Source organism: Crocodylus siamensis, chromosome 15 (genome assembly GCF_052110815.1).
Source record: "Crocodylus siamensis isolate JL-2025a chromosome 15, ASM5211081v1, whole genome shotgun sequence".
NCBI classification, from domain to species: Eukaryota; Metazoa; Chordata; order Crocodylia; family Crocodylidae; genus Crocodylus; species Crocodylus siamensis.
In genome coordinates this window covers 17,099,599-17,122,196 of record NC_143409.1, presented here as the reverse complement: position 1 = coordinate 17,122,196, position 22,598 = coordinate 17,099,599, and the positions used below count along the sequence as shown (strand labels likewise).

The window sequence follows — 22,598 nt, the reverse complement described above, 5'->3', positions numbered from 1 at the left end:
ACATTTGTGTTTAAGTGAATTGAATATGGGGAGGAAGAGACTATGTAAATTGAATGGTTTTGAGTTCTGTGCCTCTTGAGTCAGGAAGTGAGACTAATGTACAAGTAGCATAACATAAGGGATTACAAGTTAAACTGGTCTGAATCGTTTTCTTCTTTAGTCTTGGAGACCATCGCTACCACAAGGCACCAAGGGCAATTTTAGGGTCTTAAGTAGCTCATGAATTGCAAGGATTAGAAACAATAGTTTTCCAAGTGGAAACCTTGTTATCGTAGTTTTCTAGTGATGTGGATAATTACAGTTTTATTATTAATGGATCTTAGTGATTGCTGAATGCTAAGAAATATGTTTATGCCTGTGGCAAATTCTCAGACTTTTTCCCATATTCAGTCTTGTGCTACTCGATACCAAACCTGGGATTATTCTGCCCAAGATTTTTTTGTTACTAACCTTGTATTGCTCTTTGTTTCTTCTGATTACCACTTTTACTGCAAAAACAGAATTTATGCTTTGGAAAATATAGATTTAATATAATTTCTTTGACGTTGTATTTACATATTTGTTCTTGAAAATTGGCATGAACTGTATAATACAATGTGGGATTAATTTCAGATTTATCAACTGATTTATATGAAATTATGGGACTCTTGGATTTCTTACTGTGCATACAGATAACAGCAATTTGGTATCCCTGTACACACTGCTTTGTAAAACAAAGGAGTTAGTTTGTAAGTAAGACCATTTGAATGTTAAAACTGTTGTAAATAATATAATCAGATCAACTAATTGCATTGTTTTGTAGCTTAGCTCTGAGTTTCTTCAACTTCACTAAAATGTCAGAATTCACATTAGTGTAATTGAAAACTTAAAAATAGAAGTTTGATTTAAAAAAACCCAAAATCTATCTGATTATTTTCAAAGCTGGTACTTGAGAGTGAAGTTTATAAATCCCAAATGTAAGGTTCTGTCAGAAAAATAGATAAATATATTTTATTGCTAGCGTGAACAAATCATGGTTATTCACTGACCAGACTATTTATAAAAAGTACAAGGTTCACTTTGTTTGACTTGTGAAGCCTAGTAAATATAGAGCTGCTCTCATTTGACCTCAGCCACTGCAACTAGAAGGCCTTGAATTGATTTAGTACAAAAACAGTTCATGATCTAGAAGTGAAACTGTTCATAATCTGGCATTTAATATCAGCTCACGCTAACGTATGGTCAAACGGTGAAATTAAAATGCTGTGTGTGTGTGTGTGTGTGTGTGTGTGTGTGTGTGTGTAAATGCTTTTTGTGGGATACATATGCCTCTAAATAAATGTTTTGCTATCTCCTTATAATGTACATGGGACATTAAATTATGTTTCCAGATTTTTAGACCTATCATGGAAACTTAAAATTAGTTCCAGATGTTATTAAGTCAGTATCCTTTAAAGTGCTGCAGAAACATCTTCAGAAGTAATATGATACCCACTATTTTTTGTTAGAAATCTCAGAAAATAATGAATTTCAGTAAACTACATTTTTGTTTATACCTTTTATGGTTATGCATGGGGCATCATTTAATATCGTGATACTTAATAACTGTCCTCTTCTATTTAGATCCCTAATTTTGTACAGTAATGCTGACATGTAAGAGCCCGTTCAAGTGGGGTGTTTAACTCCTCAACTGGGGATGTATTTTAAATGAAAATATCCTAAAGTTAAAAACAAAAAAATACTTACTGGAAACACAGGGATTTTGTTCTTCTTTACTGGAATATTTCTTGTGTGTTGGCTTTTTAAATGAATGGGCTGCTTATTTATAGAAGGCAATAGGTAATTTTGTTTTAATGTCTTTTGTCTTTCTGAAGCATCAAGAGAAAACTAATTGCACTTTTACTGTATTCAAATAGCCATGATACCTATGGCTTATACCTCTTGGTATATGACACAAGTACCACCTTACACAAATCTGCAGAATACCTTAGATGTGTATATTTTAAGCATAAAAGAGAACTTTTAATGCTGCATAAATTCTGTAGATTTTGAACAGTGTACAGCCAGAAGAATGAGTCTGAAGTAGCTGATAGGCCACATTTTTCTCTAGCCTACCTTTTAAAAATTGACTTTTAACACATGTCCCAGGTGGGAAAAATAACCCTTGTTCCAGTGTTTATGGAAGACCACCTCAAACAGCTTTTTTTTTTTTTTTTGTACTCTAGTCTTGCCTTAGTGTAAATTAAGGATTAACATAAGGTTTGGTTCTGATATATGTATTTACTAATCTCTTTTTAATGTGTTCTCCGCAATCGGTAAATGTGAGTGTTTCCACAAGCTTCTTATGTAAAGTTCTATATTGCAGTTTAGGGTAGTTTTGATATGCTAGGTTGTCCATTTTTGTTAAGAATAAGTGGATAAATATGCATATTGTACACTGGCAATTATTTATAATGATTTTTTGTTCTTTAAAGGATAACAGCAGCTCTTTTATCTGACCATTACAACAAAATAGGTTCTTATAACTGTCAGTGTATATATGCCTCTGTGCACTGGGCATCCTTAAAAATATGTGCTACTCGGAAAGTCTACAGACAATTCCTCCACCTCCTTTTATCTTATTTTAGAAGTATTTTTCTGGAATCAATTGAAGCATTCAAGATGGTAGAACTATATTAAGTACACACACTATATGATGAGCATCTGGCAATGCTGATTTGCAATTGAATTGAAGTGTGGATTATTTCAGGAATATGGAACATCCCAAAAAGTGGCAGTAGCTTTGCCAGGAATTTAAGAGCAGTTATTCACTGGTAACGTAAGATCAGAATTGGCTCTAAAGGAAATACGGCTGTTAGCCAAAATATATATATTTTGTGTGTGTGTGTGTGTGTGTGTGTATTTAGTAACGCACTATTTTCTCATCTCTGCATATATTGACAAATGGGTTTACATTAATACTTACCTGCATCATGGAAGCGGAAGCATCATTAATAATCAAATCTCATTTAAAGCATTTTCAAAGAAGCTAAAAGCCCTATCTATCTTCTACTTCATTTGCTTTTTCTTTTCCCATAAAGGTGCACTGTTAATTTGTGTAGTTTCAACAAACACGTTTTCTGACTTTGCATTGATTTGCCACCTTTCATTGAGATATTGCAGTATCTTTATAGAGAAGAATCTGTAATAATTGCTGGTTCAAGGCTCTTAGAATTGCAGTTAGTAACAAATGATTTCTGTTTCAAAGGCAATTTATCTTTCAGCTTCAAAGGATGTATAAGTGCTTTCTTATAAGCCATCTGAGGAAATTACTTGTAGATTATCTAGGAAATTAAGGAAGCTATTCTCAAAGCCCAGTAGTTTTACTCTTTGTAATTAAATTATTGCCATATGGAATATGCATTTAATCATGATTGCCCATTTCTAATCCTAAAACATATTGTATATTTCTCACTTTGTTGTGTATGAGTGGCTTCTTTTTAAGGCAGAATCTCTGCCAGATTCTGAGGAGTAGTTTTGCATTATCTTTTGGCTTGTAGTAAAAGCAAATGATTAAAGGAATAGTTTGATATGAAGGCTTTGAAGACAGGAATGTGTTTCCTTTTGGTCATTGTATTTAATATTTTATTGAAAAATATCCTTGAAATATTAATCTTTCTGTTATTAACACAATTGTGGAAACTTGAACTTGATGACTGTCATGTGCAAGGGAGGTAACAAAACAAACTTGTAGTTGCATAACAAAGCTTTGGCACAGGTGAAAACAAAGCAAGTAGATTAATAGTTAAGATTTGAACGTGATTTTTGGCCTGCCTTGTTGTGTATAGATGTTGTAGAAAACTTCAAGATGTAGGATATACATTTGCTTTTTATTATTACTGGACAGTGCTATAGGATTTTTAAAGTAATGCTGAAAAGGAGTGCAGTTCCACCTTGATTTTTCTTAATTTGTATATCAACCTTATTGTCAAATGTTCCTGTCAAAAATGTTCTTTATTTAGCCTTTCTTGGAAGGCCTTAAATGAATGAGCTAGTTCCAATTTATAATTTGTCATAACAAACGCCAAATACTGCTTCCCTCAGTGCTTTACCATTTTGGTTCTCCAAAGTCAATGGGAAGATGTAGACATTTCTGCAGTCACTTAATAAGAGGTTTATTGTGCCTTCCTTTCAAAATAACCTACTAAAGTTCCTCAGATACACAGGGTCTTAATAATTTTTCTTTATAGTTTGTCAAGAGCACTGCTTTTTATGTGGAAAGTCCTTTCTCCAATGACAAATTTTTGGCTCATTAAATCTGTGATTTAGAAACATTATTGACAGAATCGTTTTTTTCAACAATAGATGCATTGGAGTGTTGTAGTCTTTTTGAAGATAGTGACTGGTACTATAAGTTAATTATTTTCAGACTTTTCTCCTACGTTTGCTTCCGGTAGAGGCTGTATTCCAGCAGCTGATTTATTTTATTTTATTTTATTTTATTGGTGCTACCTTGAATTGCAAAATTGAAGAATGGAAAATATCTTAAGATTTGGCTGAGATGAATCCTAAGACACTGAAAGAGAATACCTAAAAAAAAAAATAAAAAAATCCATATTTCTTAAAACATTTGCTGAAGAAATCTGAGTCACTGGCAATGATTATAAGTATATTTGCAAAGTCATGGATGACAGGCAGTGTTCCAGGTTATTGGAGAAAGGCTAACATAATGCCCATCTTTAAAAAGAAAAAAAAGTGTGATCAGCTGGACTTCAGTTTCTGAGAAGTTACTGGAAGAAATGATGAAGCAATATGGAGGAAACAGGGGAGTGATCACTAGCAGTCAATATGGGTTTGTTAAGAGCAAATTATGCAAGACCAACTTAATGTTCTTTGACACAATGCCTAGTTTGGTGGATGAAAGGAACGTAGTGGACACAATATACTTGATCTTTAGTAAGGCTTTTGGTGTGATCCCATATGATGTTCTCATAAGTAAACCGAAGAACTGAGAGCTACATTAAATAACTAATAAGCAGATACATAGTTGGCTGAAAAGCTGTAAGTAAAGAATAAATATAAATGGATTGATGTTGCGATGATAGATGGCTTCAAATGGGGTTCTACAGGTGTTTGTTCTATTATTTGGATGTGGGGGGGGAAATCCTAATCACGTTCGGAGATGAGACAAAACTGGGAGGGGTTGCAACCATTTTGGAAGATGGATGAAGCATAGAAACGTATATTGATGTATTGGAGAGCAGAACTGTAGATGGCAAAATGAAATTAAAGAAAAAACATTAAGGTGATTAGTAAATGAAATAATGCACAAATATAGAATGGGAAATACCATATTTTTCTGCAAAATACATGCCCCCAAATAAAACATGCACCTCGTTTTTTGAAGGCAGAATGTAGAAGAATTTTTTTCCAGTCATGACTGATAGCATGACATAGGGCCCTGCCAGATGTGCAAGTAAAGGTGTGATGAGATCTGATGTGCAGTCCACACAATTGCTCTTCCAGCCATGCTGCATCTGCATGAGGCATGATTTTAGGATCAAGCATCAGATCCCTTTATGCTATTGCCACTGGATTTAGGACCCAGCCCTTATGCCTTTGTTCCTGCTGCCCATCTTGAACCCTTATAATGCATATGTCTATACCTAAATGCCAATTCCCCAAAAACCAGACCTTTAAATACCGTTTTCAAGCCAACAACATCTCCATGCAAGTGCAGGGGGAGCACTAGCAAGTAGCAGACTCTCACGTCTGGGAGCCCTGTCAGCTGATCCAGGATCCCAGCTGCAGGGGAGCACCACACAAGTTTAGGCCACAGAGCCTTGTACAGGCAGCAGCTAGGTGATCGTTCTTTCCTGTAAGTAGTTTTTTTTATCTAAGTTCCCGTAACTAAATTGTGGTTTTCACATTGCAAGCCCCATGATGATACTACCAGCAACTGGCTTGCTGCTTCAGGCACAAGCTACAATGCTCAGCTGTGAGAAGGTCAGCAAAGGACTTAGCCCCTCCAGCTTCCTGAGCCAGAAAAGCAGCATCTGTTTTGGCAGCACAGTGTCTCCAGGTGTGCTGCTTTTCCAGTGAAGAAGATAGCTCTTTGCTTAAGACAGGTGCCCCAGTATTGGGGGGCTGATTTCAGAGGGAGGGAGAGAAGCATTTTTGTATGTGGAAAAAAGCAGTAATTGATGAGGCAGTAATATTGTGGAGAAAGATCTGGCCATCATACTGGATCACAAACTTGGCATGAGTCGCAGCATGTTGCAGTTGCCAAAAGGCAAGCGCAGTTTTGGGCTGCATTAACAGGAGTGTTATATTCAAGACATGGGAGGTGACAGTACCATTCTGTGTGGCTCCATTTAGGCCTCAACTGGAGTATTAAGTACAGTTCTGGCTCTGCATTTTAGGAAGGGTGTAGAGAAATTGGAGGGGATCCAGAAGTGAGAAACAAAGATGATAAAGTGGCTTGAGTTCATTCATGTTGAGGACTTGGTGAAGGAACCAAGTTACACTGAGTTCAGAGAAGAGGAGGCGTATGAGAAGCATGACAGTAATTTTCAAATTATCAAAGGATAACATAAAGAAAAAGCTGAACTATTGTTCGCTCTTTCTGTGGAGGGTAGGACGCAAAGCAATGGCATTAAGCTCTAGCAAAACAGATTTAGATTAAATATCAGGGGGGAAAAAACGCTTTCTTAAGTAGAAAGAATGGAACAGTCTTCCCAGGGAGAGTTTTGGCATTGTCTTAATTGGAGACTTTCAAGAAGAGGCTAGTAAAACATTTGTCCAGGGTAGTTTATGAACAGTAACGCATTTGTGCAGGGGGTTGAGTTAAATGACTCTTGAGGTACCTTCCAGCCCTGTGATCTATGAGCAGCGAGCAGGACAGGGTCGGCTATGAACCAAGACACTAGGGGATGAGTAGATCGACGATCAGGCTGTTTATAAATTATTAAACTCTTATTTAATGAAAAGGCCACAGTACCTTGAAACATCTTATTAATAGGCACTTGACCACAGACATTTAATTTGCCTGACCTCTTTAACTCGTAGGGGTTTTTTTTTTTTAAGGTCAAGGCTGCCTGTGTATCCTGATCTTAGTCTGGTATTTTGTTTTACTTTTCCCAAACATTATTGAAAGTTAATTCTAATTTCCACTTTAATACATTTTTTACTTAGTGCTCTCTATGCCTGTTTCTTCTCAAAGAGCTTTCCAAGTTTCTTCTACTCAAAGCATGCCCTTAAGTTTTATCCAGTTAAACTCTTGGTATGATTAACAAAAGAATGCTTCTAAGATCAGTGCGTGGCTAAAGGATTATGCTTTTTTGTGTGTTTTTGCATAGGAACTGGCTCAACAGCCCCATTTTAAATATGTTAAATGTCAATTTGGCAGGAGGAAATTGACCCTACCAAATTAAGGTTCTCAGCTGCTCAGATCTAGGAAATGGCCAGTTTATCTTTTGGATACTTCAGCTTCTGAAAGCCTCATTTAGCCAGCCTGCTCTAGCTTTTTTTTAAATTTTTTCTGCTACCTCTGATACACTTTGTTGTGGCCCTGGTCATTCCCTCCACTGTCTCTGATAAAATGCAAGGCAATCCTTCATGGAAGAAAGCTTTCTACTAGTAACTACTCAAAAATTTCTCTCATCTGCTATTCATCCTCTCAGCCTTTTAGGCTAGGGACAGACATTACACACAAACCAGTTTAAGTGATCAGAAACTGGTTTAAACCTGTAACAGACCAGATGTTCAGTGTACATAAACCAGTTTGAAAATGACTGAAACTGGTTTGAGATAAACTTGGTTGAATGTAGTATCAGACTTAACTGATTCAGAGCAAACCAGTTTATGCAATGTTTGTCCTAGGGGCTCCCCCAGCATGTGCTCTGGGCTGGGCGGGGTGCTCTGCTCCACAGCAGAGCTGGCCCCTCCCCTCTGCTCCCTGGCTGCAGCTCCAGCACAGATTGCAGGTTGCTTCCACTGCCTGCTAAGCAGGAATTCCCCCTTCCCTTGGTGTTGCTGAGGAGGTGCCTGTGTATTAGCTAGCAGACCACATGCTTGGCATGTGCTGAATCAACAGGTAGCTGGTAATGTCCTTCTGTTGTTTTCTTAATGAGGTGATAAACACTGAGTTAGGGTTGATTAAACACTGTTATCAGTTCCCTGCTGGGCTAATCAGAGCATCTTGCCAGGGTTTGGCCACGCCCCTCCTCAGCTCAGCATTGTGGAAAGGATGAGAGGGCTGCTTTAGTGCCCTCAGCTTCTAGCCTGAGCCACTGCAGGCACGTGCCTACTTGTCTGGGATGTTTGTATAGTTACAAACTAGTTCAGCCTAGCCAGGTTAGACTAACCTGCAAAGATTGAATCAATTGAGGCTCAGGTTTTTTGAGGCCTTAAGGTACGTTGCTTATTGCAGGAGAATTTATGGACTTTTTTTTTATTTTGTAAATTATCTGACAGGAAGTGGCAGGGCTGGTACTTGCTCTTGATAGACAGATATTTTCCTTTCTGGTAGGTGAAGTAATTGCCATTGTCAATCTTCTGTTGCCTGTATGATGGAAGTAGACAAAACTGTGACAAACAATTACTGATGAGTAAGCTTCTTTTTTGGGTCTCTGAGTTTGTACAGTTGCATAAAGGAGGAATGGAATCTGTTTACACTACAGAAGACAAATAATTGGACTGCAGTGAATAGTTGTTCTAGAATAACCTATTTCTGCAACACCTTGGTAGGGTTTTGTTGGTAGCATGTAAATGTTAGTTCTTAAACAAAAGCTACAAGCCAAATGCTTTAAAAATGCATAAATATTATGGGTTTTTGAATTAGTGAGCAGTTAACATTTCCAGGTAGTGAGTAACTAGAAAATTAAGTTGAATTATTATGTTACCAGACATAGTATGCATGTTCACCTAGTGAGAGAGAAATCAAAGCTGCTTTTCATTTCATCTTGGTTTTGTTTGTGTTTCTTTGGCTATCTTATACAGACCTTACACTTTTCATATATTCCCCTTAAGGTAGCTTTCTTCTTCCTTTATTTTTTAATTATTGTTTCATCAACCTTTCTTATTGTTCTGATGATGAAACCTGTCTGTTTTCTAATAGAATTAGTTTGTTTTAGATAATTAAAGCATATAGAACTGGCTCCATAAAGTAGGTCAGATGTTTCTTATGAAATTCTTGTTTTAGCTACTTAATGCATGAGCCTAAATGGTCCACAAAGGTCATAGACAGGACTCTTTTTCCTTTGAGCAGTGCAGTACCGATCCAAGTGTGATAGAGACTTCAGTTTACTTCTGTTTATTTGGCAAAAAGAAAGATATTTTTGGTTAAAGCACTGGGCACTAGGAGTTCTGTATCCAGTTTTAAGTTCTGTTAGTACTATACGAGCCCCCAGCATAAGTCATTTATCTGTGCTTGATTCCGCAGCCTGTCAAATTAACTTGTTAATCCTACTTTCTTTTGATATCGGAGGGATACATTTATTAAAAATGTTAGATGCTTAGTTATTGTGATATTATATTTAAAATAATTATATGCATGTTGAAGTGCATTGGTCCAGTCTACATGACTTTGGTGTTTACCAAGGATAAATGTTTAGTTTAACAAATTTCAGAATTTATGCGTCTGCTCATCAATACTGACTATTCATATGAGTGCGTAAGAGCTGGGATTAGAATGTACACATTTTGTTCTCAGTCAGTGAAATTATTCGCATGTGCTACTGAGTTACCCTTTCCTGTACCTAGGTGCTTATGCTGGTTGTTTAATGGAAGGGTTGGCTCAGGTGCTTAAAATGAACTGAGAGAGCTACAGTTAATAGAACCATCAGCATCTGTGACAGTAACATTCCCTGGAATAGCTGTGGGGCTGGGCTTTTCAAAAGGGAGCATATGGGAATTGGCATCTAAATCTGAAATTTGAATGCCTAATGGCTTAGGTAGCTGTGAACATCCAAGCCATTATGGTCTGATTCTCCCAAATATGAAAAGAAGTGTGGTAGTGGGTTTCATTTGTCATGCAAGGAGCATCCTAAACCAAGTGTTTAGGCCACGCATGTGTGACAACTCTATTATCAGCCATGTCTGTCTTGTTCATATGTTTTAGGGGGTCAGTTGCAAGCAAAAAAAATCCTCTTAAGAAGAAAACTTAGAGGTATATATCGGTCAATATTGGATCAGCACTGACAAAAGAAAAATTGACATTATCAGCAATAATTTTTTTTTGATCATTGTAGCTGATAATGTCACCAATAAATGCCATGTGCATAGCAAACAGCATGCATGAGTCCAGGAATGCAGCCCAGCAGCTAGGAGAGCAGCATCCGGCCAATAAGTCTGTGGGGGGAAGGGGCATAGAGGGGTAGATCAAGGACCTGGGGGATGAGGATTATACCTACATTGCTCGAGACTGTAGGGGGGCTGTTAGGAAGGCTAAGCTGGAGACAGAACTAGGACTAGCGGCCAGGATCAAAGATAAAAGGAAGTCCTTTTTTAAATACATAGGGAGTAAAAAGCAGGCACTGGGTAACATGGGGCCCCTGTAGGACACACTTGGCAATCTGGTGGTTGCACTAGATGATAAAGCTGACCTCTTAAACAATTCTTTGCCTCCACTTTTCTGAGCAGGAACCGGGACATCCCCTCCCACTGGGTTTCTGGATGGACTCAGGAGAGGTACTGCCAGGCCTAGGGACAGAGAGGACCTAGTTAGGGAAGTTCTGGTGGGGCTGGATGTGTTTAAATCAGCAGGTCCAGATGATCTCCACCCCAGGGTGCTGAGGGAATTGGTAGGGGTTGTCGGGGAAAACCGAAGGATCGGGCCCCAAGGTCACGGTGGGCCGGGGTGGCAATTAGATACGGACAGGTGGGATTAGCGGCGTAGAGTCTGGAGTTAGGGACTCGGAGCGGATTGAGAAAAACAGGTGAATTTATTTGACTTACGCTTCAGGCGTAGGCAGAAAGGTCTTCAGTTACAGTTTGGAACACAAACAAACAATTAACAACAAAGGGGTCTGTTGGCCCGCGAGGTTCAGTCCGAAGACCTAGTCCCAGGGCTGGTCAACAGCTCATAAATGGGGATCACAAATAACAAAACGAACTGTAACACGTTGATGCTGAACCGCGTGACGCCAGTCCACAGCAATGGACAAATCGGGTGGTCGTATGAGAAAGCCGAGGTCAGGAGCCAGAAGATGAAGCAGCGGAGACGTCAGTTGGAGGGATGAGCAGAGTCGTAGTTGGTGAGGAAAGCCAAGGTCGATGATCCAGAACCGGGTTAAACAAAGTCCAGAGGGTGATCCGAAATCGTAAGCCGTTAATCAGTTCGAAAGGTAAGTCAGGAGCCAGATGAACGTAGTCAAAACCCGCAATACAATGAGCAATACGAAGAACTAAGCCACGGAGCCAAAGGAGGAGATCAATAGGCCCTGAAGCCTGACTCAGAGAACAGTCCCTGCAGCAGCAGCCTCTGTCTCTGGTCCACGCAATCTCCCCCCGAGGGAGGGGCTCACAGAACTTTTATATCAATTTGGTAGCCAATCAACGTGCTCTCCGCAGAGAAATTTCTAGTCCAATTACCTCATGTCAGGTTCTGACTGAGCATGCTCTCAGTCAAGAGCTGACACAGTCTGAGCATGCGTCTGTGGGGAAGGTAGGTCAGCAATGATTGACAGCTCCGCAGGTCACCCAGGGGGCAAGGACTGGGTGAGCCTTGGAAATTTCCACTCACAGCTTCAAACCGCGCATGTCAGTTTAACCTCTTCTGTACTGGCAGCACAGACTCAAAACTTTGCATGACAGGGGTCATTGTGTTACCCCACTCATGGTGCTCTGGCCAGGTGCCAGAGGACTGGAAAAGGGCCAATGTTGTCCCCATTTTCAAAAAAAGGAGGAAGGAGGACCCAGGTGAATACAGACCCATTAGTTTTACCTTGGTTCTGGGGAAGCTCTTTGAAAAAATTATCCAGGAGCACATCTGCAAGAGACCAGCAGGGGAGATTATGCTTAGGGGCAACCAACATGGGTTCATTGAGAGCAGGTCCTGTCAGACCAACTTGGTTGCCTTTTATGACCAGGTCACAAAATCTTTAGATGCAGATGTCACGGTGGATGTAGTCTTTCTGGACTTTAGGAAGGTCTTCAACACTGTCTCTCACCTCATTCTCATTAAAAAAAATTAGGTGACTGTGGTGTTGATGCCTACACAGTCAGATGGGTCACAAGTTGGCTAGAGGGCTGCACCGAGAGAGTGGTGGTGGATGGGTCATTTTTGACCTGGAGGGATGTGGGCAGTGGGATCCCCCAGGGCTTGGGCCCGCACTGGTCAATATCTTCATCACCTACTTGGGCAAGGGGGTGAAAAGCACCGTGTTCAAATTTGCAGATGACACTAAGATGTGGGGAGAGGTGGTCACGCTAGAAGGGAGGGACAGGCTACAACTAGATCTGGACAGGTTACAGGGGTGGGCGGATGAAAACAGGATGGGATTCAATACTGACAAGTGCAGGGTACTGCACCCAAGGAGAGAGAACCAGCAGCATACCTACAGGCTGGGGAACTCCCTTCTCATCAGCACAGAGGCAGAAAAGGATCTTGGAGTCCCTATTGATTCCAAGATGAACATGGGCCGCCAATGCAAGGACACAGTTAGTAAGGCTAACCGCACCTGGTCATGCATCCACAGATGCATCATGAGCAGGTCCAAGGAGGTGATCCTCCCCCTTTATGCGACATTGGTCAGGCCGCAGTTGGAGTACTGTGTCCACTTCTGGGCGTTGCACTTCAGGAGGGATGTGGACAGCATTGGGAGTGTCCAGAGAAGGGCCACTCCCATGGTCAGGGAGCAGCAAGGCAGGCCTTATGAAGAGAGGCTATGGGACCTGAACCTGTTCAACCTTCATAAGAGAAGGCTGAGAGAGGATCTGGTGGCCGTCTATAAACTTGTCAGGGGGACCTGCAGGGAATGTGAGAGTCTCTGTTCCCCCGAGCACTATCAGGAGTAACTAGGAATAATGGCCAGAAGTTGATTGAGAGTAGGTTCAGGCTAGATATCAGGAGGCGCTACTTCATTGTCAAGGTGGCTAGGATCCGGAACCAACTTCCAAGGGAAGTGGTGCTTGCTTCTACCTTTCAGGTCTTGAAAAGGAGGCCAGATAATCACCTAGCCAGGGTCATTTGATCCCAGCATCCTTTCCTGACCATGGCAGGGGGTCGGACTTAATGATTTGCTCAGGTCCCTTCCAACCCTACCATCTATGAAACTATGGTGAAGGAGGGAGTGGAGCAGGGGCAGGTGCTGCGGGATGTGTAGCTGTGGACGGCTAATCCGGGTAGTGGGAGGGAGACAGTTCAGCACTGCTGTGCATGCTCCTGGGGGTAGCATGGAGGGTATGTGCTCCCCAGATTTGTGCGTGGGGCAAGGGCAGGCAGTCTGCTATGAGCTTGGGGCCAGGGGCTGTGCCAGCCTCTTTGCAGTGTTGGGGTTGGGCCAGAGCTGCAGGTGGGGGCAGGGTGGGTGGTGGCAGCAGGTGGTGCAGCCCCTGGCCCTGAGCCCACGGTGGGCAGCCTGCCTTTGCCCTGCGCACAAATTGGAGGGTTCTGGGGGAGAGGCACATGCCCCCCCATGCCTCCCCTGGGGGTGCATACAGCAGCAGGGGGAGGCCCTGCCTCTGCACCCCTCCCCCCCCCCCGGACGAGCCTCCTGTGGCTCTGCCCCACCCTGCCTCAGCTTAGCAGCACCTGCCCCAGTCCCAGCCCCACTCCTTCCCTCACCATGGGGGCCTTGATTTGTTCCTCTGCGTGCCCCCCCCCCAAGCTGCTGGGCTGCATATTGGCTGTTGAATCAGTATCGGCCAATATGGCTGGTTAATAATCAGCCATCAGTATCAGCCAAAAAAATCTTTATTGGTGATCCCCTAAAGAAAACTAGTGTTCGTTCCCTTACTCTCAAGAAAATGTTGCATGGGGAAGGGAAAACTAATAGGCTGGAGAGATCCCAATAAGCAAGCTGCGTTTCTATGTGATTAAAATGCACTTATGTGATTATTCATTAATATCACCCATTCCCTTCTCGTGTGTGCATTTTACGAGTTAAAATTATGTGTGCATGTATTTCACACATTTTCAGGCTGCTAGTGAGTCTTTCCTCCTTTTCACTGGAGAAGTGAATTGAAGCTATGTGAGAGGGGAACCCAAGGTAAAGGAAGAGAAAGTCTGTCTTAGAGTTTGGGACACAGCTTCTTTTCCTTTTCCCTTTTTTCCTGGTTTGTGAGTGGGATAATACCATGGGGGTATTTAATCCTTGGAGCGCACTGAGCAGGGTTGGAGCCTGGCAGTTTTGCTGGCAGTTTCTGGACAGGACTAAAGGCCTGCCAGGTTTTGGCCAGGGTAAGACCTGGCACATTCTGTTGCTGTCACAACTTCTTTTGTGTTGGCATAGCTGTGTAGCTGAGTGTCGCTGTAGGTTTCTTTCTGTTTTTCCTGGGTTTTGAGTGGGATAATACCATGGGTTATTAATCCCCGGAGCCAACTGACCAGGGTTGGAGACTGGCAGTTTGCTGGCAGTTGTGGCTAGGGCTAAAAGCGTGCCTCATTTTGGGTCAGGCTGAGGAGCCTGGTATATTTTGTTGTCTAGTCCAGGCACAGTGCAGATAGGCTTGGACCCCCTTTTATTGTTTTACAGCTGTTGTGTCTCAGCCACGCTGCGTAGCTGAGCCCTGATATATGTTAAGGCCTGAGCCAGGATAGGCCTGGCCCCCCTTCTTTGAGTTTTTTTGCAGTTTGCTGTGCCAGCAGAACTGGGGATTGGGACCAGGAATTTTGGGGATGCAGTATGATGACTGAAGCTGCAAGTCACCCCCACAAAGCCACCATATATAGAAGTGGAAATCAGCACCCTACAGCTTCCCAGGGAGCTGGGGCCCTTTGCAGTGCAGAAGGATTTACACTCACTAGCACCTCCCTGCAAATCCCAAGGGGCAGCTCACAGGACACTTGCTAAGTAGCAAGTATTGGGGTGCAGCTGTCCCTTTGGGTGAGTCCCAGGTCCCAGACTGCCTGGGCATGAGTGGAGCCTCCCCAAGAGGGTGCAACCTATAGACTGTGCCTTGTAGTTGGTAGCATTTTAAATTGCATTTTGTGTTTTCCTTTGTTTTCCTTCCTTTGTTTTCTGTAATAAATCTGTCCTTTGTGTTAACTGCTTCCAAGAAGGGGACTTTTTTCATGCGGGACACTCCAGCCAAATGTAGCAATCCCAGATTTCTGGGTGGGGGCTCAAGGCACTGTGATGACTTAATGGATACCCCAAAAATTTGACCCCAGCCCTTGTTGCTGCCAACTGGTGCCTGGCAGAAGGGCTGCATTTAAAAAGTTGGGTAGAAAAATTATGATTTCTACCAAATCCAAATACAATATTTGAGGAAGAAAACTAAAATTCCAGGACACAATTTCATTTTGGCAAAATGAGCATTTTGGCAAGATAATGTGGACCATCATGAAGACTTGCATCAGTACTATAATAGTATCAACATCTGATTGAATGAATTGAGTTCATACAGTCCTGGTACCTTAACATTTCTCCTGTCTTGCAGGTGACTTACTTCCCTGTAGGATGAATTCGACTGAGTTGCAGTGAATTCCTATTTTAAAATCATAATGCGTCTATACGTATGCTGGGGGTGGGGGAGGATATACATGATGTGCAGTCTGCTGGAGCACGCTAATTAGCATGCTCCAGCAGAGTCACAGCAGACTCAATTAATCCAGCAGAGGTCCATCACATGTATAGGTGCCTATACTGTCTTTGAGAACACAAGGAAGCCTAGATTATTCACAGGGTTTCTGTGTTTTGCAATTAAAATCCTAGCCAACCAGAACTCATAAGCTTAAGTACTTTGTTGCACATCGGGCAAAGGAATTTTAGTAAGTGCCTGATGCATTTTATTTTTTTCAATATCACAAGATCAAAAGCTATTGGAAACTTGATTGATTTCAACTTATACTGCTTTGCTTGGGCCTTTGAGGTGCTGAAATTTTTTTCCTCACCCACTTCTTGAATTGGTTCCTAATTTGTCACATACTTCCTATTAGAACAAAGCTTTTCTTTCTCTGTAGTATTTTATCAACAGCTCTTAGGAGGCAAGTTTCCTTGGTTAACAGTATGGAGAAGATTACTCTGAAGAGGGAGAGCACTTTCATTATGTTCAATGCAAGTTCTAAAGAATAGCGTAAGCTCGTTAGTATGATGGACAAAGAATAAATGCCGTGAAGTTTTAGATGGTAAGTTTCATCAGGCTAACTACAAAAAATAAATTAATTTTTGTTTTTGAGCAAGAAATATAAATAGAGTCTGTCCTTTTATAATATATCTGTAATGATTAATCGTATGTGCAGTCTACATAGGTATTTTGTTGCATCTTCGCAGGTGCTCTTGATAGGTCATATTTTGAAAGGCAGATCATCTTGTATACGGAGAAAAGGTGCACACATGGAATTGTATTAAGCCACCGAGTTTTCATGTACAGTTACTGTATTTTCCTGCATACCTAGGCATTTTCAAGGAGTAGATGACTGTTTTTGCAGGGATGCTGAATGTGCACACACTTTCCACATCAAGTGGGGACACCTTCCTTTGAACATTTGGCCTCAGAACTTGGCCAACTTAGTATTCAAGATGACTTTTCTTTTGTGTCTGTAGATAATTAAATGCATACAATTTTTTGTGGAGTGGGAATATTTGAATCCTCTTGATGTGGTACAGTAGCTTCTTGGGTGAGACCTAGTCATGGTATTTCTCTGGGATGACTTTCAGGTTCCTGCTACAAGTTACATATGTTACACAGTTAACTGGTTAATAACGCAATAAATTTAGACCAGCCACATATGCAAAGTAATTATCACACAATAAAAATGATTATCCGGCTATAAAAAGAGCCAACCTGTTAATAAAGATAGTGCTTACAAATGTGTAACAATTCTATAGCTGGGTTCTGTCAAGCTTTAATTTGAACGTGTAGCAGGGCCCTCAGTTTCCTTCCTTGGAGGTTTGTTAACCTGTGAAGTGTTTGCTAGCTCCTAAACAACTTGTACCCTCAAGTTACCCTTTATTCACTGTATTAAAGGGTATCATAATTATTTGTAGAATCTGTTTTGTATATAAAACCAATGCCAATTTGAAAGTTATGCATCGAGTACATATAAATACAATGGGAGGCTCTAATAACAAGGCCATCCGAATATAGGCTTAGGGGCAGAATCTAGACTAGTGTTTCAAGTTTGGAGTAGTCTGGTCACAACTAGGATACAGAATGCTTGGCACTGATTAGCATCATTATACACAAGTTTTTAATTTTTTTGCCTTGATTTTTATCATTTGTGAAAGGGGAGAAAGTCTTGTATATTGGTACTGTTAGGAAAAAAACAAAATCTTTTGAGAGCCATATCTTTTAAAAACATCTATACTGTCTCCATGTGTCTTAAGATTTAGATCAGTGGTTCTCAAATGTTTTTTTTTTTCCCACGGACCACTTGGAAATTGCTGAAGGTCTTGGAGGACCACTTAAACCTTTTTTTCTTCTACAAATCAAAACGGACAACTCATATTTTAATATCAGTAGTCTTACCTCACAAGTACAGATATTCTCAACTTTTCTGCAGACCACCTGAATGGAGTTCATGGACCAGTGGTGGTCCGCGAACCACAGTTTGAGAACCTCTGATTTAGATCATTGCCCATTGTTTTATTTGATGAGCATATGTCAACATAAGAAATTGACAATGAGATTTCTAATCATCTGAGTTTTTGCCTCTTCCATCTTTTAGGTAATAGAAATTGTGCTTGAGTTGAGGGTTTTTTCTTTTCTTTTTTTTTTTAAAGGAGTTGTCTCCAGGGTGGATAGATGGATGTCAGTATCAGTATTGTGAATATTGCTGTGGCCATAGTGGAAAAGTTTTAGGAAGAAATTGGTTTGCAGTATTTTGTGAAAAGTCACATTTTGGACTTGTCTGAGCCAGTACTTCTATAGCTAGCTCCTTTTAACCCATGATGTGTCATTGTTTTGAGTCTAAAGTTGTTGATAGCTAAATATTTTTGTCTTGTTTTTTTCTTTCTTCAATATACTTCAGTATCATAGAGCTGCCTGGTTCTTTTCCTTTTCTTTTAAGTTATTTTGATGACACACATATTTCTCTTACTGGGAAATTATACCTTTAAAAATTCAGAGTTTAATCTGAGAGTCGTAAGCATATGCCAACCATTTAGTAACCATGCAAACACTAATTCTTGTTTTACAATGTGATGCCAAGAAATCTTTCCTTGAGATAAATGTGTGGATTAAATTAGGCTATTCTCAATTTAAACCATCTGCAAATAGTGGCTTAAAAAGAAAAATCTAGTTAGCCCATAAACTTTGAGAAGCTTAATACTGATTCAGTATGAGTTCTTGAATAAAAACATTTGTGTTACATTATGTTTCAGTATTTCATGAATTCGCCATTGTTTTTTGAAGCTAACTAGAAAGGGTATTTGAATTTAACCATTATTGATCACCTTGCTGCACTTCTGAGGTTTTTCAAACAAACGATGGCTTCACTGCCTACCCCCCAACATCTGAAGATTCATTTGGGTGTCTCCCCATCTTACATGAAAAAAAGAAGTTTGTTTCACATAATCCAAAGACAATTATTTTATTTTGTGTGGGAAACATTGTGAGAGAAGTTTGCCTGAGGTCCAGTGATCATCTTGTGAGGAAGATTAAGTGCACTGAAAGTTTCATACCAGTGCAAAAGCAAACCTGTGAAGCCCTCTGCATGCGAGTGGCTGCAAAAAAAAAAAAAAAAAAAAGGTTGCTATTTTTCAGCATGACAATATTACAGTAGCACATTATTAGAGTCGTATATAATAAAAGTTGCTGAAATTTTCCTTTAAATTGCAGGAAGTCAGAAATTGGAGCTTGACCACAATTGACCAGGCATTTTCCACCCGAGTCCTTGTGCTTAGTCTCTGGGCTAGTAGATGTGAGTTACGGTTTTTAAAGCCCCATGTATTTGGTACTAGATGGGAAATACTTGTTTCTTTTAGTTAACTAACACTCACAGTGTAATATGTGTACATGGCAGATGACATGTACCTGTGGAGCATTACCTGTAGATGTAGTACAAGTTTGGATAAAAGTATATATTTGCTTCCAACTTCAGAGTATATATATTTGTTTCTGCTGGTTTTTTTGCAGACAACATAAGATTATTCCTTAGATTAAGTCCTAGCCTATTGTGGAGCAAATTATAAAACTCCATATTCCTTTGCTGGGTTTGTCTGTGGAAGGTGATGTATTAATCTGTTTTCCAAATCTTTCTAGTCCTTCTGTGGCTACTGACTAACTACTATGCTTGTGACCCGTCCTCTTTTAAGAGGAATTAGTTGCTAGGCTATAGTGGGGACGTCTACATGTGCCATTAGGGGGTAGAAATAAACTGAAGGTTATTGCTCCGCTGTTTTATTGCTCCTGAGACGCTCCTAGGCATGCATCAGCACAGGCGCCTGGACTGCAGCACATTGAGCCAGGTCTCAGCAGTCCTAACTGGCAGGAGGAGCCCAGGGGGATCAACTGCTCCAACCTAGCTCAGTGTGCTGGGGAGGGGCTGGCTGGAGCACGAGGATGCTACAGTGCGGAGCTAGCCAGCAGGCAGCCCCGACATTGAAGCGCCGTCATTCTCCAGCCAGCCAGATCAGCATCTAATGGGCACTGCTTCACATGAAAAAAAAAACACCGCAGCAGGGTAAAACCTGTATTTAAAAGTCCTGCCCTGCTGTGGAGTTTATTAGTTTCATAGGGGTGCGCATGTAGACACGTTTACTGTATAGTTAATTAGAGGCCTGCGCAGTAAACGCTGTGTGTAGATGTGCCCAGTGACTATCAGGTGTAGCTAGGTTATGACTTTGCTACTCACTGTCCCATTCAGTCGTGGGCATATTGGAGCTTTGGGATGGTATCTTGGTACTGAGTGTGAACTTCTCTGTCATCTCCAGCTCTGAAAGTCCCAGGAAGTTTGGCAGACCTGACAGATCCTGTTATGTAGATTAAATGGCACCTGTGGCCTCTTTGGAACATAGAGGTCCATTATTTATGGAATCGTTGCTTGGCTTCTCTTTGCTGTACCTCTCACACCTCACCCCAGAGCAACCCAATCCTACAGACCCTGACTGAGTTCCTTCCCTGACAAATTGTCCAGTTGCCCTTCTGTATTACTAAACCAAACCTCTGTCCCTTTCTGCCCTGCTTTTTGCATGTATGTGGGATTCTTATCTTAGGTTTGCCTCTTGCAAACCCGTTCTGTAGCCTCATTAGGCAATGGGGAGCTGAATTTAAGTTTACTGGTACCTAATTAAGTATATCTTGATTACACCTAACTTTTAGTCAAACAAGCCCAACATGAAATTTGAAGATTGCACTTGGATGCCCAAGTCCTTGGCTGTGTCCTTAGAATCCTGAAATTAAGCATTCCCAGAGGTCCTGGCCCTATGCACATGTCTGCCTTTTGAAAAATTACCTGTGTGCCCAAATGGAAACAGATGCTGGAAAAGGGTTGCTCATTTAGGTACTTAACTGATTGTGAAAGTGTTGTCTTTTGCTTTAAAGGAGAAAACTAACATTTTAATTAAACCCAGAGGAGAACCTCTCGCCACATAGTTTTAGGTGTTGTGTAGTCGATGCTCATTTGCTGACCTAGCGTCCTGCAAACAGTCCATGAGGATGGCCGCTGCTTTTCTTTACATCTGTGTGTGAGCGCTCTTGTTTTGGCCTTACAGAAATCCAAGAATGGATGGGGAAGTGTAAGAATGAACAAACTTCACCCTGAAGGCATTGATAGCTAGAGTTTTATTTTGGACACCTCCCATCCCCAAAACATTTGCTGCATCAGGGACAACCACTAAATGAGTTCCTGTGCTGGCCGTCTTCTCCAAGAGAGCCTTGGAGCATCAGCCTGCACATTCTTTGGTCAGGAGGGCTATTAATCTCAGCACATAATTTGAGTGCTATTAAAATATCTCACATAAAGGTAAGAGTGGTGTCAAAAGGTATAAATGAAGGCTTACTCCGGCACTGAAGCATTAATGGATTTAATTTAAATAATACACACAGAATGTCTAAGTTCTCCTGTTGTCTGGTCAGTGTTTATTAAATGCTGGTTATTAAACTGTGATGAAACTGATGATACAGGTGCAAAAATAAAGAATTTAATAAAATGTAATTTCAGTTTCATTGTAAACAGGAGTGGGAGTGAAATAAATATGAAAGCATTTATAAAAGGACATTCATCAAATAAAGAGATTTTGGTTCTTTGAGAATAGGAGAATCAATGGAGGGTAAAAACAATTTACAAATAATGCAAACTAAATTACTTGAGTGAAACAGCATTAGTTAAAATTTGGGGGTTCAAACTGGTTTGTGTCTGAAACTTAACTGTTGCTCTAACAGGGATAATATGATTTTTAAAGCAATAATAAGGAAGGTTGCTTTTAGGAAAACATGGTGGGAAAAGCAAGGAAGGCTTATTTTTCTGGTTTCCATGTCATACGTTTGTTTCCCAGTCGGAGATGGGAGAAGACTACAAATACAGGAAAGGCACGCTAGTTTTGTAACATTTGCTTTGATGTTTTTATGGTTGAGGAGCATAGAAATAATATAGTCAGTTATTCCCTAGGTGACGGAGGAAACAATTAGATTCTGATGTATGAGGGGAAAATAAATTGGGCTCACAAGCTAAGAGATTGAGCAAGGGCGTGCCCGCAAGAAGAAAAACAGGAAGCTGCCATGTGCATCTGCTTGTTTAAAGCATTTTGGCCTGGAGTCCATTTATTTATTTTATTTTATGGTGCTGCTGTTTAATTGGAGGCAAAATGCATTTTTTTTCTTCTTTGATGGAAGAAAACAAGTTTGTTATCTTTCTTCATAGAACCGGTTTTTGTTGGTGGTAGTGCATAGATTTGCTTTTAAGTTATCAGAAAAAGTAGTTGACTTTGTACTTGCTAGATACGGAAGTCCTTCTTATGCTCCATAGGTTGTATTATACATGCTATATTGCCAAGTAATTTAGGTCAAAGCCTGCTTTGAAACAAAAGGGCATGTCTCAGAGAGCAGCGCTGGCATTACTTGTAAGGCAATACCCAGTGCTCATCTTGCTATTATTTGCATGTGATTACTGGTATTCTTAACTTGTATGTGTACTCTCTGAGTATAATTTTTGCTGTTAAAGTTGGTTCAAAGTAATTTAGGGTCCAGTAAGTTTAAATAATATTTTCCCTTCCAGAGTAAAGTTAGAAAATTCTCTTAGAGCAGGTTGTTCAATAGACAGACACAAATTCAAGGATTCTGTGTTTACTATTCAGAACTTCATTTACATCCTGGATTCATAAAGGTTTGTATAGTTTATTTTCTGGCTGAAGTAGGACAGTGATGTTTGCTGACAAATACACAGATAAAAAGCACTGCGTTATTATGGCTCCTTATTGATGGGGGTTTTTGTATATTGCTGAATTAGTTTGAAGGATACTCTTGCATACTACGAGGAACATAGTAAGTTGATACCAAAGTTATGTTTCATCTGCTCATAACAATTTGGGTGAGTT

The 22,598-nt window shown here is 40.6% G+C and overlaps 1 protein-coding gene across 2 annotated transcripts in view; it reads left to right on the top strand.

The window, feature by feature from the left end:
- The window catches only part of EFL1 (elongation factor like GTPase 1), a 171,775-nt gene that overhangs the window by 58,438 nt on the left and 90,739 nt on the right, over positions 1-22,598 (top strand). The gene's annotated exons all lie outside the window — the stretch shown is intronic.